The 15305-nt window shown below is 37.6% G+C and overlaps 1 non-coding gene across 1 annotated transcript; it reads right to left on the minus strand.

The window, feature by feature from the left end:
- Nucleotides 1–10596: 10596 nt before the first annotated feature.
- LOC131223394 (small nucleolar RNA R71) lies at nt 10597–10703 on the minus strand. The gene has a single exon (XR_009160421.1). It is a non-coding gene; the product is annotated as a small nucleolar RNA R71 (small nucleolar RNA).
- Between the last annotated feature and the right edge of the window lie 4602 nt (nt 10704–15305).

The following is a 15305-nucleotide window of genomic DNA, read 5'->3' on the forward strand; positions in this document are numbered from 1 at the left end:
TGAGCTTTCACATTTGAATGGTACACATCATTATCTGCCTGTTTCCTGTGGTGTGGTCCACTTAAGCTTAAGTTATTCTTTATTTTTGGATTTATTCTCAAAAAAGATATGGTAAATGGATGAACGGCGTGGATCAGACATATACATTATGGATATGAATCCGAAAATGAGGCAAATCCAAGGCCCAAGTTGACAAATAAACTTCTTGCGAGCGCGAACAGGTTGGATGGGAAATAAACATCAGGGTGGCCCTAAGAAGGTTTCAACCGTGAGTTTCATTATCACTGCAGCTTCCTGTGGTGCGGTCCACCTAAGTAGTGGACCTGCCTAATTTTTAGATCATACCCTAAAATGATCGGAAACCCAAAAAAGGACAAAACCCATACATAATGGTGGGCTCCACATAACCCCAGGTGATGTATGGGTTTTATAAACACTATCCATTCGCTTGCAGTATAATTTTATGAAACAGGACCAAAAGTTACGCAGCTCCTGGGTTCAAATAGACCACACCATAGGAATAAGTAGTGATAAGACACCCAGATCCATAGCTAAATTGGCAGACTGAGTGGATATACCTAGTTTCAACACTTGAGGTCTTGGTATCGATCCCTAGTGGGGGTGGCTAATATGGAGTGTGTGTACTGACATGGGTGTTTACAAACAAGCTAACCCAAAAAAAAAAGTAGTAGTGATAATGATACTCACCATTTGAAACTCTCCGAGTGCACAGTTATGTAATGTGTATTTGTGCATTTGTCATCCAACGTATTCATAAAAGTATCTAGGCCTAAATGCAGGAAAAACACATATCAGCTTGATCCATAACTCTTGTTTTCTCAAAACTTCTACAACTATAAGAATTTAATCCTCATTATATGGTCCACTTATGCCTTGGATCTGCCTCAGTTTTAGGCCTATATATGTTGAACTGGTACGAAAAATGAGAGAACGGTGTGAATAGAATCCATAGATTGGTGGTCAATCGGAGCCCCTGCCCAATTGGAGCCAGAAACGGGCAGGGATTGGATAGGATGCAATCTGCATTCAATAGAAAGAAATATAACCAATCAACAGGTGCGTTTTAAAGACCTAATTACAATTAAATGTACAAAAATTATATAATAGTAAAATAAGTTAAGTCCCACTATAATGCATATCTTATTCATGTTGTCCATCTTTTTTACCTTCTCATTTTAAGCCATGACTGAAAAGATAAAGTGGGCTATAAGCCCGATGGGTCCCTTACTCTTGCTCTGGTGGTAGACTATCAGGAGTTTCAAGCCTCCATTAAGGGTTTTAGTATCCATAGGTGGCGAAATCCCACTACTACACGGCAAGGCTATAAGCTCGAATCACAGTGTGTCTCCAACGTGCTCATAAGTTAAGAGAGACATGAAAGAATGGAAAACACAAATTTCATCTTGATTGAAAACTTTTGTAGCCATTAGAAATTTTTAACTGTGGGCGTCACTCCATGGCGTGTCTATTCCAGATTTGGATTGACTCATTCTTTTGTTCACGCCCTAAATAAATATCTCTAAATGAATGGACGGTGTAGATACAACACTTACATCATGGTGTGAAATGGCTAGAGAGGATACAACACATACATCATGGTGGGCATCAATAGAATTGGGTAGCTATGTTAATCCCTGCTTCGTTAACATTGTCGGCATTATATGCAGCAAGTGATGATGTAACCCAACAACGCGACAAGCAGGACATCACATTTCAGGCAAGCAGAAAAAAGTAGAATGGATCAGTTTTCGAAAGTTCTGTCGGTTCATAACCGCACCGTCATGGGAGCGGATTGGGTACTGAACACTTCGGTAGCCAAAACGCTACTGAAGTGACGTGGTGAAATACAATGGGTTGAATGTTAATAGCATGTTCCCTTATAATTAATGCTCATTTCCTTGGAGTTCCGTTACACGTCTCACTCCGTTTGTCCGTGCAGGCACTCGACCACGTAATGGTAAACTTTATTTTCAAGTCTTTTTTTTTTTTTTTTTCTGTGCTCCCCTGCTAAAGTGACGTCACCACTTTTCATGGGCGCCACCGTAATGTAATATTGTATCCACACCGTCCATCCATTTCGTGATATCATTTTAGGGCATAATCCAAAGAGTGAGAAAGATCCAAATTTCAAGTGCACCCGACTGTAGAAAACAATGAAGATTGAACGCCTACCATTAAAACCTCTCTAGGCCATAGAAGCTTTGGATGAAGTTAATATTTATGCCTTACCTTATTCCATGTCTTTTTCAACTTATAAAAAGGTTGGATCAGAAATAAACATCATGGTCGGCTCCAGAAAGGTTTCAACGGTGGCCGTCACCTCTCACTGTTTTCTATGATGGGGTCTACTTAAACTTTGGATCCGCCTAATTCTTTTACTTACTTCCTAAAATAATCTCTCCAAATGGATGAATGGTGTGGATACAACACATACATCATAGTGGGCCTAAAGAACTTGGTTACGTAACAACCGTCTGGTTCAGAAGCCAACCAGCTTCCTTTTCCAGTCCGTTTCCAACTGCGGCCAAAGCCATCCGCATGGACTTCCTTCCACGGCAAGCTACGTGGTGCACACAATGATACTTGTGAGAAATCCACTCTTTCCATCTTTTTTTTCATATAATCTGGTAATGTAGGCTAAAAAATGAGGTAATCTAAAATTCATGTGGGCCGTACGGCATGGAATTCTGTGGTTGAAAATTTCCTGGGTCCACCATGATGTATATATGTCATCCATATGGTTCATGAGGTCATTCCCACTGGGATGAACTGAAATTATAAAAACATTGACATAATCCAAAGCTTTTGTGGCCACTTGAATATTTCAATGGTGAAAGCTTAATCCTCACATTTTCCTATCGTGTGGCCCATTAGAAGTTTGGATCAATATCATTGCTAGGTCTATGTTGTAACATAATCTAGAAAAACTGATGGCTGGTATAGACTTATCAAAAACATTATGGTGGGTGTCACCTAGACATGTTACTACTTTTAATACTCATGTGACCGCATTTTTGTAATTTGCAGAGGATGGGACTTTTTATTCTTTAAATTAAATGGAGTTGGGGCGCCGGTTGGCTACTGAACCAGACGGTAACTATTCTTGCCACCGATGTCACCTCACCGCATTCTTTGGGCCCACCATGATGTATGTGCTGTATCCACACTATCCATCCATTTGGAGAGATCATTTCAGGGAGTGAGCAAAAGAATTAGGTAGATCCAAAGTTCAAACCCCACCACAGAAAATAGTAGGAGGTGACTGCTACCGTTGAATCCTTCCTGGGCCAACCATGATGTTTATTTGAGATCCAACCTTTTTATAAGCTAGAAAAGACGTGGAATAAGGTAAAGCATAAACATTAGCTTGATTGAAGCTTTTGTGGCTCAAAGAAGTTTTAATGGTAGGCATTCAATTTCTATTGTTTTCTATGGTGGGGTGCACTTGAAATTTGGATCTTTCTCACTCCTTACATTATGCCTTAAAATAATATCACGAAATGGATGGACGGTGTGGATACAACACATACATCATAGTGGCACCCTTGGAAAGTGGTGATGTCATTTCATCAGGGAGCGAAGAAAAGAAATGAGTTGAAAATAACGTTTACCCCTCATTTGGTCGAGTACGTGCACCGGCAAACGGAGAGAGCCGTCTAACGGAACTCCAAAGAAAGGAGTATTAATTGTGAGGGAACACGCTCATGGCATTCAACCAACTGAATTTCACCACGTCACTTCAGTAGCGTTTTGGCTACTGAAGCGTTCAGTAACCAATCCGCTCCCACCGTCATGGCTTTCACTTTGGTGTCGGTCCAATCGCTGCTGGAAGTGGGAGATCGAGTAATCCAAAGGCATTCTTGAGTTTTGAAAGAATGGAAGGTACAAGCAGCTTTTAAAGGCAACACATGAGCCATTCCATGTTATAAACGCTGCTTATATTTCAATATAGTCTGTTGTTATTGAAATTTTTTGATACACTGGTAATGTTTGATGGATGATACGCAGGTACTTACGAATTGCTTGGAAGTTGTATGTGAAACTTAAATTATTTATATTGAACCGTGCAAATTGTGGGTCCCATTTCTGATTTATCCTGCTCTTAAAGTTGCAATTATTTGACTAAGTGACTGTCTCAATATGCAGATTGCAACGGTATTAGATGGTGATCTGTGGGCCCCAACAATGATATAAGTGTTTTATCAATGCAGGCCAACCATTTTAAGTGGGCATTATCTAAATCTTAGGTGGACCACCCCACAGCAAAACAATAGTGATTGAACGTCCTCCATTAAAAACGTTCTTGCACATACTGTAATGTTTATTTGCCATCTACCCTCTTGATTATGTCACAAAGACATGAAGAATGGAAAAACATAAATATCAGCTTGATCCAAAACTTAGTGTTTAATCACTACTATTTTGTGGTGTGGTCCACCTGTTGAATTTTGCAACCTAACAATTTACAATTGGTGCATCTAAGGGTGTAACTTGGGTTGGGTCAACTGGAACTTGAGGAGTTTCAACAACACCCGGTCAAGGATTCGAGTATCGTGAAATTCTACCCGAGCGTGAGTGTGGGGGATACGTGTGCGTGTAAGAAAATAAAATTATAAAAAATTAATTTTTTTTTTTAAAAAAAAGGAAGATTCAGTTAGGTCGGGACATGACTGAGTTCATTCAAGTCATGGCCGTTGACCCCACCTTGATGTGTGTTGTATATCCACCCCCTCATCAATCCATTTTTCTGGCTCACTTTAGAACATGGCCCAATGAAGTAAAATCTTAGGTGGACTACACCTAATAATAATTTGCCACTAAAAACTTCTTGTGAATTACAAAAGTTTTGGATCAAGCTGATATTTGTATTTTCCCTTCATTTAGGTTGATTGACCTTATCAACAGATTATATGGCAAATAAAACATTAAACTATGCCCTATAAAGTTTTTAATGATATGCATTCAATGACCTCTGTTTCTTTTGGCATGGTTCGCCTAAGATTTTGGGCACATGTCCCAGAATGAGCTGGAAAAATGGATGAACGACATGGATATACAACAATATCAAGGTGGGCCCCACCCACGGTCACCACCTAACTGAATCCATGCCCATATTAAGCGGGTCCTAAAATGTGAACATGCCCTTTCCGGAAATTCAAGTTTCTGAAATGAGGGGTGCCAGCATATTTAAATTTTATTATTATTATTAGAAATTTCTATTTCATTGATTTTGATTTTATTTTTTTTTCAGTAAATCACATCCAACTTTTTAAATTTTATATTATTATTAGAATTTTTTATTTCTTTAATTTTGATTTTTCTTTGAAAATCACACCTAACTTTTAAATTTTATATTATTATAAGAAATTTTTATTTCTTTGATCTTGAATTATTATTATTATTTTTTCTTTGAACAAACCAGTGCCTTCCTGGATGTCTTTACTTTGGAATAATTAAACAAATTAGAACTAAGCCAGGTCAATTAAAACATGTATTTTCCAATTCCAAATTGCTTAACTTAATAATTCAATATTTGTCACCCACTTTTCTGTGGATGGTGAAGAATGTAAGGTTCAATTAGTGTGACTATAGGTTACCATCCACTCAACATATGACTTTCAATCCATGATACGAGTGACATCCAAGCTTTTTTTAATAAGTCAGTCCTACCATGAGGATCACCTCATCCAAAGATGAATTCTCATTAACTAGAAAATAACACGCTGACAAATAACAACATACCAGCGAATTCCACTTGATGAGTGAATGTGGCTGATTTTTTGCACAAGGTCATCCTGATAATGTGGTCGACTTATTCAACAGGTTGAATGTATGCACTTGTGATAAATTGAAAGTGTCCAATATGTAGATGATAACTTTAAGGTCCAGCCCATAACACTAGAGGCTTTTATGAAATGTCACTCTCTTTTCTTTCTTTCTTTTTTGGACTAATTAGATAGAACTAGCTTTAAAAATTCCATAGACGTCAACAGCTACATTTTTGGACATCTTTATTTTATCACTTGTTGTTGTAATCAAGTAATGTGGGTGGGTTTATTTCAAAAAATGACAAAAATGCTCCTGAGAAAAAAATAATAATGGAAGTATAAATAAATACATTTGATACATGTTTTAATGCATGAGTTCACCAATTGAGTTGAGTTTTGAGTTCAAATGCAGTGAAAACTCAACATATTCTGAATATCTAAATTGACAATTCCATATTCTAAAACTCACCATTTGGGACCTTACTCATGCCTCGGTGGTAGACTGACAAGAGCTTCAACATGAGGTCATGGGTTCAAGTACTTCTACTGTGTGGTGTGAGTGCGTTCAATATGTGTTCACTATTATTAAGGTCCTTTGTTGCGCACTAAAATCTATTCAAGCGTGTCCTCCTCTATTGCCTTAGGCAGCGGCTAAAGATTCAGATCTAAGATGTAGTAAATCTTTAACGCAATTAGGAGAAACTTTATCTTTCCTTGCCACCTTATAATTTGGTTGCTTCCAACGGGTGGTGATAAGTCAAATCTTGGTCCATCAGCTTACATAGGATACACCTTCGTTTTCATAATAATAACACTTTAAGTAAAGCTACCAGTTAAAACTTCCTATGGCCCACAGTAATGTTTATTTTCCATCCAACCTGTTTATAAGGTTAATTAGATTTGAATTAATGGAAAATACAAATATCAGCTTAGATCCAAAACATTTGTGGCCCACAAAAAGTTTTTCAAAGTCAATCACCATTATTTTCTGTGGTGTGGTCCACCTGAGATTTGGATCTACTTCAATTTTGAGCCTAAGGTCTAAAATAAGCTATAAAAACAGATAAACGGTATGGATATACAACAAATACATCAAAGTGGGCTCCACGGTTATAAACTGAACGAACTCCATCACGTCCCGACCTGACTGAATCTGCACCCGGTTAATAGATGGTTTGAATCTCATACACCCGTCAAGGATGACATGTTTTTTCAATCATAAACATAAGTAACATATCTGTCATTTAAGCACAAAATTTCACCAAACAAACACAAATGTCGTATAGTACCATTCAAGAATGACATGTTTTCATGACAATCTTCACCGTCCAAATTGTCAGACCCGAATTGTGAATAGAGCATAAGTTTGGATTTTGCCCTTCGAATATGGAAATCTAGGCCACACAAATGGGAACAATGCAAAAAAAAAAAGAAAAGAAAAAGCTCAGAAAAATGATAAATTCAAACTATGTGGCGTGCTTTAGTTTTGTATGCTTGGGATTTAAACCTGATTAACAGGTTTGGAGAAAGATATTGGCCATGGTTGTTGCTTACCGTCTTGGTTGGCATCTCATCCCTATTGTTTCATATGGTGTTGCCCATCTGATAGGTGGATCTAGCTTATTTTTCACCTTGAAGACTAACATCAAGGATAGAACCTGATAGACGGAGTAGATTTTAAATACGTAACATGATGGATTCCACATACCGGATGCTTTGTGCCCTGCATAAAAAAGGTGTGGTGGAGGAGTCCTTGTGTGGTGGGACAAATGTGGGCTGACGTCTATCTTGATTTTTACAGCGCCTTAATGAAATCTACTCCAATCACTTTCCCTAACTATAGTGTAAATGGTCCAAAATAATGAGTCACTGTTCTGATTTATCATGGCCCTAATGTTGCAATTATTTGACTAAGTGACTGTTCCAATTGGCAGATTGCCTATTGACACTACTTATGGTGCTCTATGGGCCCCACGATGATGTATGTATTTTATTCATGCCGGCAATCTATTTTGGACCATTATTTTATTGCATGTGATCCAAAAAATGATGCAATCCAAATCATAGGTGGACCACCCCACACAAAAACAGTGGTGATTGAATGCCCACCACTAAAAACTTCTTAGGGTCCACTGTAATGTTTATTTTCCATTTAGACTGTTGATTATGTCACAAAGTCCTTGGAAAAATATAAATATCAGTTTGATCCAGAACTTTGTGGCCCTTAGGAAGTTTTTAGTGGTTGGCCACTAATTGCTACTATTTTATGTGGTGTGGTCCATATTGAGACTCAAATATTGCATAATTTTCTCCATTTATATCTTGGTTTTATGAACATAAATCATTTTAATATTCTATTTTACTCATGTATGTGTTGCAAGGTGAATTTAAGAGCTTGGATTAAAAAAGGGTGCTAAAAAGTAAGAATTTGATGCTCAAAAATCACCAAGGCAAGGGATGGATCTTAGGAGATCAAGATTGAAGAATTCACATGTTAAAGATCCAAGAAAACCAAGTGAGGAATGAAGAGAATTGAAGATTTAAGTGAAGAATCCTGAAATCGTCCTGAAAAAAGTGTATTATGAAGCTGTGAAGTTTATTTTGAAAAACTGCGCAGCAGGAAGTCTGTTTTAAACGAACTATGCAGCGAGAAGTCTATTTTGAAAAAATACGTGTATTTGAGGCATTTTCTAGGGTTTTCAACTTTGTACAAAAATTGGGGTTCCCTACTTATAAATAGGGCCTCCTAAGGCATTCTTAAACATCATTTAAAGCATTCAAGAGCAATATTTAGATTTTTTTTAAAGAGTTTTTAGTTTTATTAAAGCTTTATAAGTTGTTTTTTTTATTTTAGATCCTTTCTATTTGTATTTTTTTCTTCTTTCTTTCTTGTTGCTTTTTATTTGTACAATTTAATTATGTTTTTCTAAGTTCCTTCTAGCTCAAGCTAGAAGGGAAGCACATGGGTTTATTATTTCTTTAAAATTATGATGATTGATTGTTTTAATGATGAAAAGAATGGTGTATGCATGTTATCTATTATTTAGGTTTTGTTTTTTATCCTCTTGTAAGATCCATATGTTTCCATCATATGAGATCCACATTGATGGATAGGCTTACCCTAGATTAATCAGATTTCCTAGATAGGAGATGTTCTCAACCTGTTATATTTCTTTAATATTTATTATCCTATAGATATTGAATATTTAAAATCACTTGCGCTTGAGAATATATGTCAATGGTGCAAATCCATTATTTTCTAATCTTTCATATCATTTATTAAAATATTTAAAGTGTTTTATTTTCCGATTAGGCTGACCATAGTGCTCAGATCCTAATTGTGTTATCCAAGTCATCATGATTTTGGAACATTAACCTATGTGTGGAACTTTGAAGCTTGGGTGTTTTTTTATTCAGTTGAATTACATCCATTTAAAAATCCCAAGATCAAATCATCAGATTAATTTTTGTTACTTAGTTTGTTTTGCATTTGATTTTTTTTCTTCTCGCAATTCATCTCCCTGTGGGATCGACCCTGTATTTACAGGATATTACTTATGAACCTCTGCACTTAGAGGCAAGCAATCAAGTTTTTGGCGCCGTTGCCGGGGAGAGATTGAGATAGATCAGATCTGTGCAAGATAGCTAAGGTAAGTTTTCTTCTAAACCCTTCAGATTTTCTATAGATTTTTTTTATTTTTTATTTTTTTATTTGTTTTCTTATTTTCTTTTTCTTTGAAAATAAATTCAGTTGGGTCTTTCAAGCATTAACTATGACATAAGGTTGCCCTGCTTGGGATTTTATCACCCAAGTGTTATGGTTGTCCTATAGTTGCTGTTTGATCACAAAGATCATCCGCTGAATCTATTTTCCATATTAGCATAGTTTAATTTCTGCATTAGTTTTACTTTTATTTATTTATTTTTTTTATTCTGCTTTGTGGACTGAACCCTCATGGTCGGCTCTGCCACCTGGGTTGTTGATTTATTTTGCTTTGTGGATTGAACACTCATGGTCGGCTCTGCCACCTGGGTTGTTGATTTATTTTGCTTTGTGGACTGAACCCTCATGGCCGGCTCTGCCACCTGGGTTGTTGATTTATTTTGCTTTGTGGACTGAACCCTCATGGCCGGCTTTGCCACCTGGGTTGTTGATTTAAGTTTTTATTTTTATTTTAAGTATCATACTTGCTATTTGAATTAGTGGTATTTGTTGTGTGGTATGAATGGTTTATGTCCCGTTGGAGTAGAGATCAAAACAATCGACTCTCCTCTGAAGGGGGACTAGTTCCATGCCTTGATCATTCACTTAGAAGAGGCACTCAACATCACTTGGATTTCATGGCAGACCCAGTTAATAATCCAAATCCAAATATGCCAGATCCAACTATAAATCAAAATAATCCTCCTGTTGAGGATGAAAATGAAGTTCATAGGAATGTGTTAAACCAACCACGGACTTTACGTGAACATTTACACCCTGAGAGATCAACTTTACCATCTTGTATAGTGTTCCCTGCTCACACAGGGAATATTGATTTTAAACCAGGTGTGATTCAATTAATTCCTAAATTTCATGGCTTAGATTCTGAAAGCCCCTACTTGCACCTCAAGGACTTTGAGGAAGTAATTGCAACGTTACAAGTAAACAATGGCAATAGGGATGTACTTAAACTTAGGTTATTCTCATTTTCTCTAAAGGATCGGGCCAAAGCATGGCTCAACTCTCTAAGACCTAATACCATCACTTCATGGCAAGTCTTAAGTAGAGAGTTTGAAAAAGTTCTTTCCCGAGCACAAAACAAATGCACTAAAACAAGAAATCATATCATTCTCTCAAAAGGGGAATGGACTATTTTTTCAAGCTTAGGAGCGCTTCAAAGACATTCTAATTACTTGTCCACATCATGGTTATGAACCATGGCACGTGATTGATGCTTTCCGAAAGGGGCTCACCATGGATACCAGTCAGTTCATAGAGATGATGTGTGGTGGAACCTTTCTTGACAAAGATCATTAATGAGGCTTGGAATTTTTTAGATATATTAGCAGAGAATACGCAGACATGAGATGTCTCTGCTAAATCAGACCAAACTAGACCCATTCCTAGAGAAAAAGCGGGAATATATGTCCTAAGAGAGGAAGACGACCTTAATGCAAAATTCGCTGCATTGGCTAGAAAGGTCGAAGCCTTGAAAATTAGGAAGGTTGATATGGTTAAAGCAAACACTTCCTTAGGTAATTTTTGTAGCATTTGTGGTGGTACAGACCATGATACAAAGGATTGTCCAATAATTTCAGTTGCACAAAATATCACGCATGAGCATGATCAAGCAAATGCTATAAATAATTACCAAAGGTCAGTTATTCAACCAATGGGAAACACATATAATCCAAATTGGCGTAACCATCCTAATCTTAGTTGGAGGAATGGACTACAAATTAATGCGCCCAATGCACCTCAAATGCCTCCACAAAATAACTTCTTTGGGGCACCTAACAATGCACCATATGTGCCCCCGCCAAAGCGATCATCTGTGGAGGATGCATTGACCACATTCATGAACTCTCAAGCTCAAATGAATCAGTCTCTAATCCAATCAAATCAGGAATTAAAGACAGCTGTGGCTAGGATTGAGACTCAACAAATGCTAGGGAAAAAGGCACCCTTCCTTCTCAACCTGTGCCAAACCCTCGAAACACACATTTCATTGGAGACTCAAATCCAAGTGAACTACATCATGAACAAGCTAAGGCCATCATTACCTTAAGAAGTGGAAAAGAGGTCGATAACAAGATAATGCAACCGGTAGAAATACCGGAGGATGAGCCACTGTCTCAAGAAAATGATGAATCGGCTATGGTTCAAGAGCCGTAACAACAAAAGGATAAAGAGACTAAGTCATATGAGCCTCCAGTTCCGTTCCCATCTAGACTTCGGAATCCAACTGTCCCCATGAAATATCAAGAGGTGTTGGATGTGCTCCAAAAGGTTACTGTCAATATTCCTCTGCTTGATGCCATTAGACAAATTCCATCATTTGCTAAATATCTCAAGGACTTGTGCACTGTAAAGAGGAAATTAAATGTGCACAAAAAGGCCTTCCTTACTGAGAAAGTGAGCGCTATCATTCAACAAAGGGTTGTACCCAAATACAAAGACCCGGGAAGTCCCACTATTCCTTGTATTATTGGAAATTTTCAAATTGAGTATGTTTTGCTAGATTTGAGTGCAAGTGTCAACTTAGTACCTTATTCGGTTTACAAACAAATGGGGTTAGGCGAGCTTAAACCAACCACGATTACACTCCAACTCGCTGACCGCTCTATTAAGGTACTAAGGAAAATTTTAGAGGACGTGCTAGTCCAAGTGGAGAAATTCTACTTCCCCGTGGATTTTATTGTACTAGACACTGAACCATGTGTAAATGCCAGCGCTCAAGTTCTCATCATTTTAGGCCGCCCATTCCTAGCAACTTCAAATGCAATAATAAATTGCAGGAATGGAATGATGAACTTGTCTTTTGGTAACATGACTCTAAAGCTAAATATTTTCAATCTATGTAAGCAGCCCATTAATAATAATGAGATCCATGAGTTGAGTTTCATGGACTGCTTGATAGAAGAAGAGGAATTAGAACCTAGTCTGACTGAGGAATTGATTCAAGTCATTGGAGACTTGAAAAATTCTGATTTAGAAAAAGTGCTTGCTGAAATTTCTGATGATAATGGGAGCACTACCCCGCAGGACATTGGTATGTACCAATGGAGACCGCGCACTCAAATCCTATCTATCGAGGACTTGCGACCTCTGTCATCACCAACCAATGATCCAATACTTGATTTAAAACCACTACCAAATGAGCTTAAGTATGTATACTTAGGTGAAAATAAAACTTATCCTGTGGTGATCTTTTCATTTTTAGAGAAGGATCAAGAGATTAAATTGTTGAAAGTTCTAAGGGACCACAAAAGAGCCTTGGGCTGGACCATTTCTGACATTAAAGGTATAAGCCCTTCCATATGCACCCATCGGATCCACCTCGATGATGACGCCAAACCAATTAGACAACCTCAAAGGTGTCTCAATCCAAACATGATGGAAGTTGTAAAAAACGAGGTGATCAAATTATTGGATGTGGGAATCATCTACCCAATATCCGATAGTGTTTGGGTAAGTCCAATTCAAGTAGTCCCAAAGAAATCTGGAATAACTTTTGTGCAGAATTCTAATAATGAACTCATACCAACACGTGTCACCACTGGTTGGCGTGTTTGCATTGACTATAGAAAATTGAACCAAGTCACAAAGAATGACCATTTCCCTCTACCATTCATTGATCAAGTTTTAGACAGGGTAGCAGGTCACTCCTTTTATAGTTTTCTTGATAGATATTCTGGATATAACCAAATAGAGATAGCCTTGGAAGACCAAGAGAAAACCACGTTCACTTGTCCATTTGGCACGTTTGCTTTCAAACGGATGCCATTTGGATTGTGTAACGCCCCAGCAACTTTCCAACGGTGTATGTTAAGTATTTTTTCAAATATGGTTGGGAAGTTTCTTGAGGTTTTCATGGACGACTTTTCTGTATTTGGGAGTAGTTTTGAGGAATGCCTCAACAATTTATCTCTTGTCTTGTCTAGGTGTGAAGAGAAACACCTTATCTTAAATTGGGAGAAATGTCATTTCATGGTTCAAAAGGGAATTGTTTTGGGCCATGTTATCTCCAAAAATGGAATCGAGGTAGATCGCTCAAAACTCGACATTATAGCTAATCTACCTATCCCCCGAACTGTTAGAGATATTAGATCACTTATAGGGCATGCTGGTTTTTATAGAAGATTCATCAAGGACTTTAGTGCCATTACTAGACCCTTGACTAATCTTCTTCAAAAGGATGTTCCATTTAAGTGGACAAATGAGTGTGCAAGTGCCTTTAATAAAATTAAATCATCCCTTACCACTGCACCTATCATGCGTCTACTAGATTGGACACTTCCTTTTGAACTAATGTGCGATGCAAGTGATTATGTCATAGGGGCTGTTTTGGGCCAAAGGAAAGAAAAACGGTCCTATATTATTCACTATGCGAGTAGAACTCTAAACTCGGCCCAAGTGAACTATTCAACAACTGAAAAAGAGTTACTTGCAATAGTTTTTGCTTTGGATAAGTTTAGGTCCTACTTGCTAGGATCCAAAGTGGTCATTTTCACGGACCACTCGGCTTTGAAATATTTGTTATCTAAGAAGGATGCAAAGCCGAGACTTTTGAGATGGATCCTCCTACTCCAAGAATTTGACTTAGAGATAAAAGATAAGAAAGGAGTAGAAAACGTAGTGGCCGATCACTTTTCTAGATTGGTGTTAGATGATTCCACTGAAGAGATACATATCCAGGACACTTTCCCTGATGAAAAATTATTTGCAATCTCTAAATTGCCTTGATATGCGGATATAGTAAACTATCTTGTAACGGGAAAAATGCCATATCATTGGAAGTCACAAGATAGAAAGCGTTTTGAAACCAAGGTTAGGAACTTCTTCTGGGATGACCCGTATTTATATAAATATGGGACTGATCAAATTTTTAGACGTTGTATCCCAGAGGATGAAGTTCGAAGTGTTATTTCTTTTTATCATATGGAAGCATGTGGTGGCCATTTTTCTGCTAAGAAAACCACTGCAAAAATCCTGTAGTGTGGTTTTTACTGGCCCACCATGTTTAAAGATACTCATGCTTTCTGTGTTGCTTGTGATAGATGTCAAAGGTTGGGAAGAGTGTCTCGGCGCAACATGATGCATTTATCCCCAATTTTACCATTGGAGATTTTTGATTGTTGGGGTATTGATTTTATGGGTCCATTTCCATCTTCTTTTGGATTTCTTTATATATTAGTTGGTGTGGACTATGTTTCAAAGTGGATTGAGGCAGTTCCAAGTATGACCAATGACAATAAAGTGATCATATGATTCCTCAAGGAAAATATTTTTGCTAGATTTGGAACTCCAAAGGCCATCATTAGTGATGGCGGGTCTCACTTTTGCAATAGAACATTTGAGGCTTTGATGAAGAAATATGGCATCAAGCATAAAGTGAGCACCCCATACCACCCACAAACGAGTGGGTAAGCTGAGATTTCTAATTGAAAAATCAAACACATTTTAGAGAAAACTATAAGGCCAAATAGGAAGGATTGGTCCCTCAGACTATCCGACGCTTTATAGGCTTATAGGACTGCTTATAAGACCCCGATTGGAATGTCTCCATAAAGATTGGTGTATGGGAAGGCTTGCCACTTGCCTGTAGAATTGGAACATAGAGCTTACTGGGCAATAAAGAAATTAAACTTTGATATGGATCAAGCAAGTGGACAAATGAAATTAGAGTTAAATAAATTAGAGGAGTTGAGGAGAGACTCCTATGAAAATTTTAAAATCTACAAAGAGAGGACCAAAGCTTTTCATGACAAAAATATCCTGAGGAAGAATTTTGAACCTCAGCAAAAGGTCCT

Source organism: Magnolia sinica, chromosome 1, assembly GCF_029962835.1.
Source record: "Magnolia sinica isolate HGM2019 chromosome 1, MsV1, whole genome shotgun sequence".
NCBI lineage: Eukaryota > Viridiplantae > Streptophyta > Magnoliopsida > Magnoliales > Magnoliaceae > Magnolia > Magnolia sinica.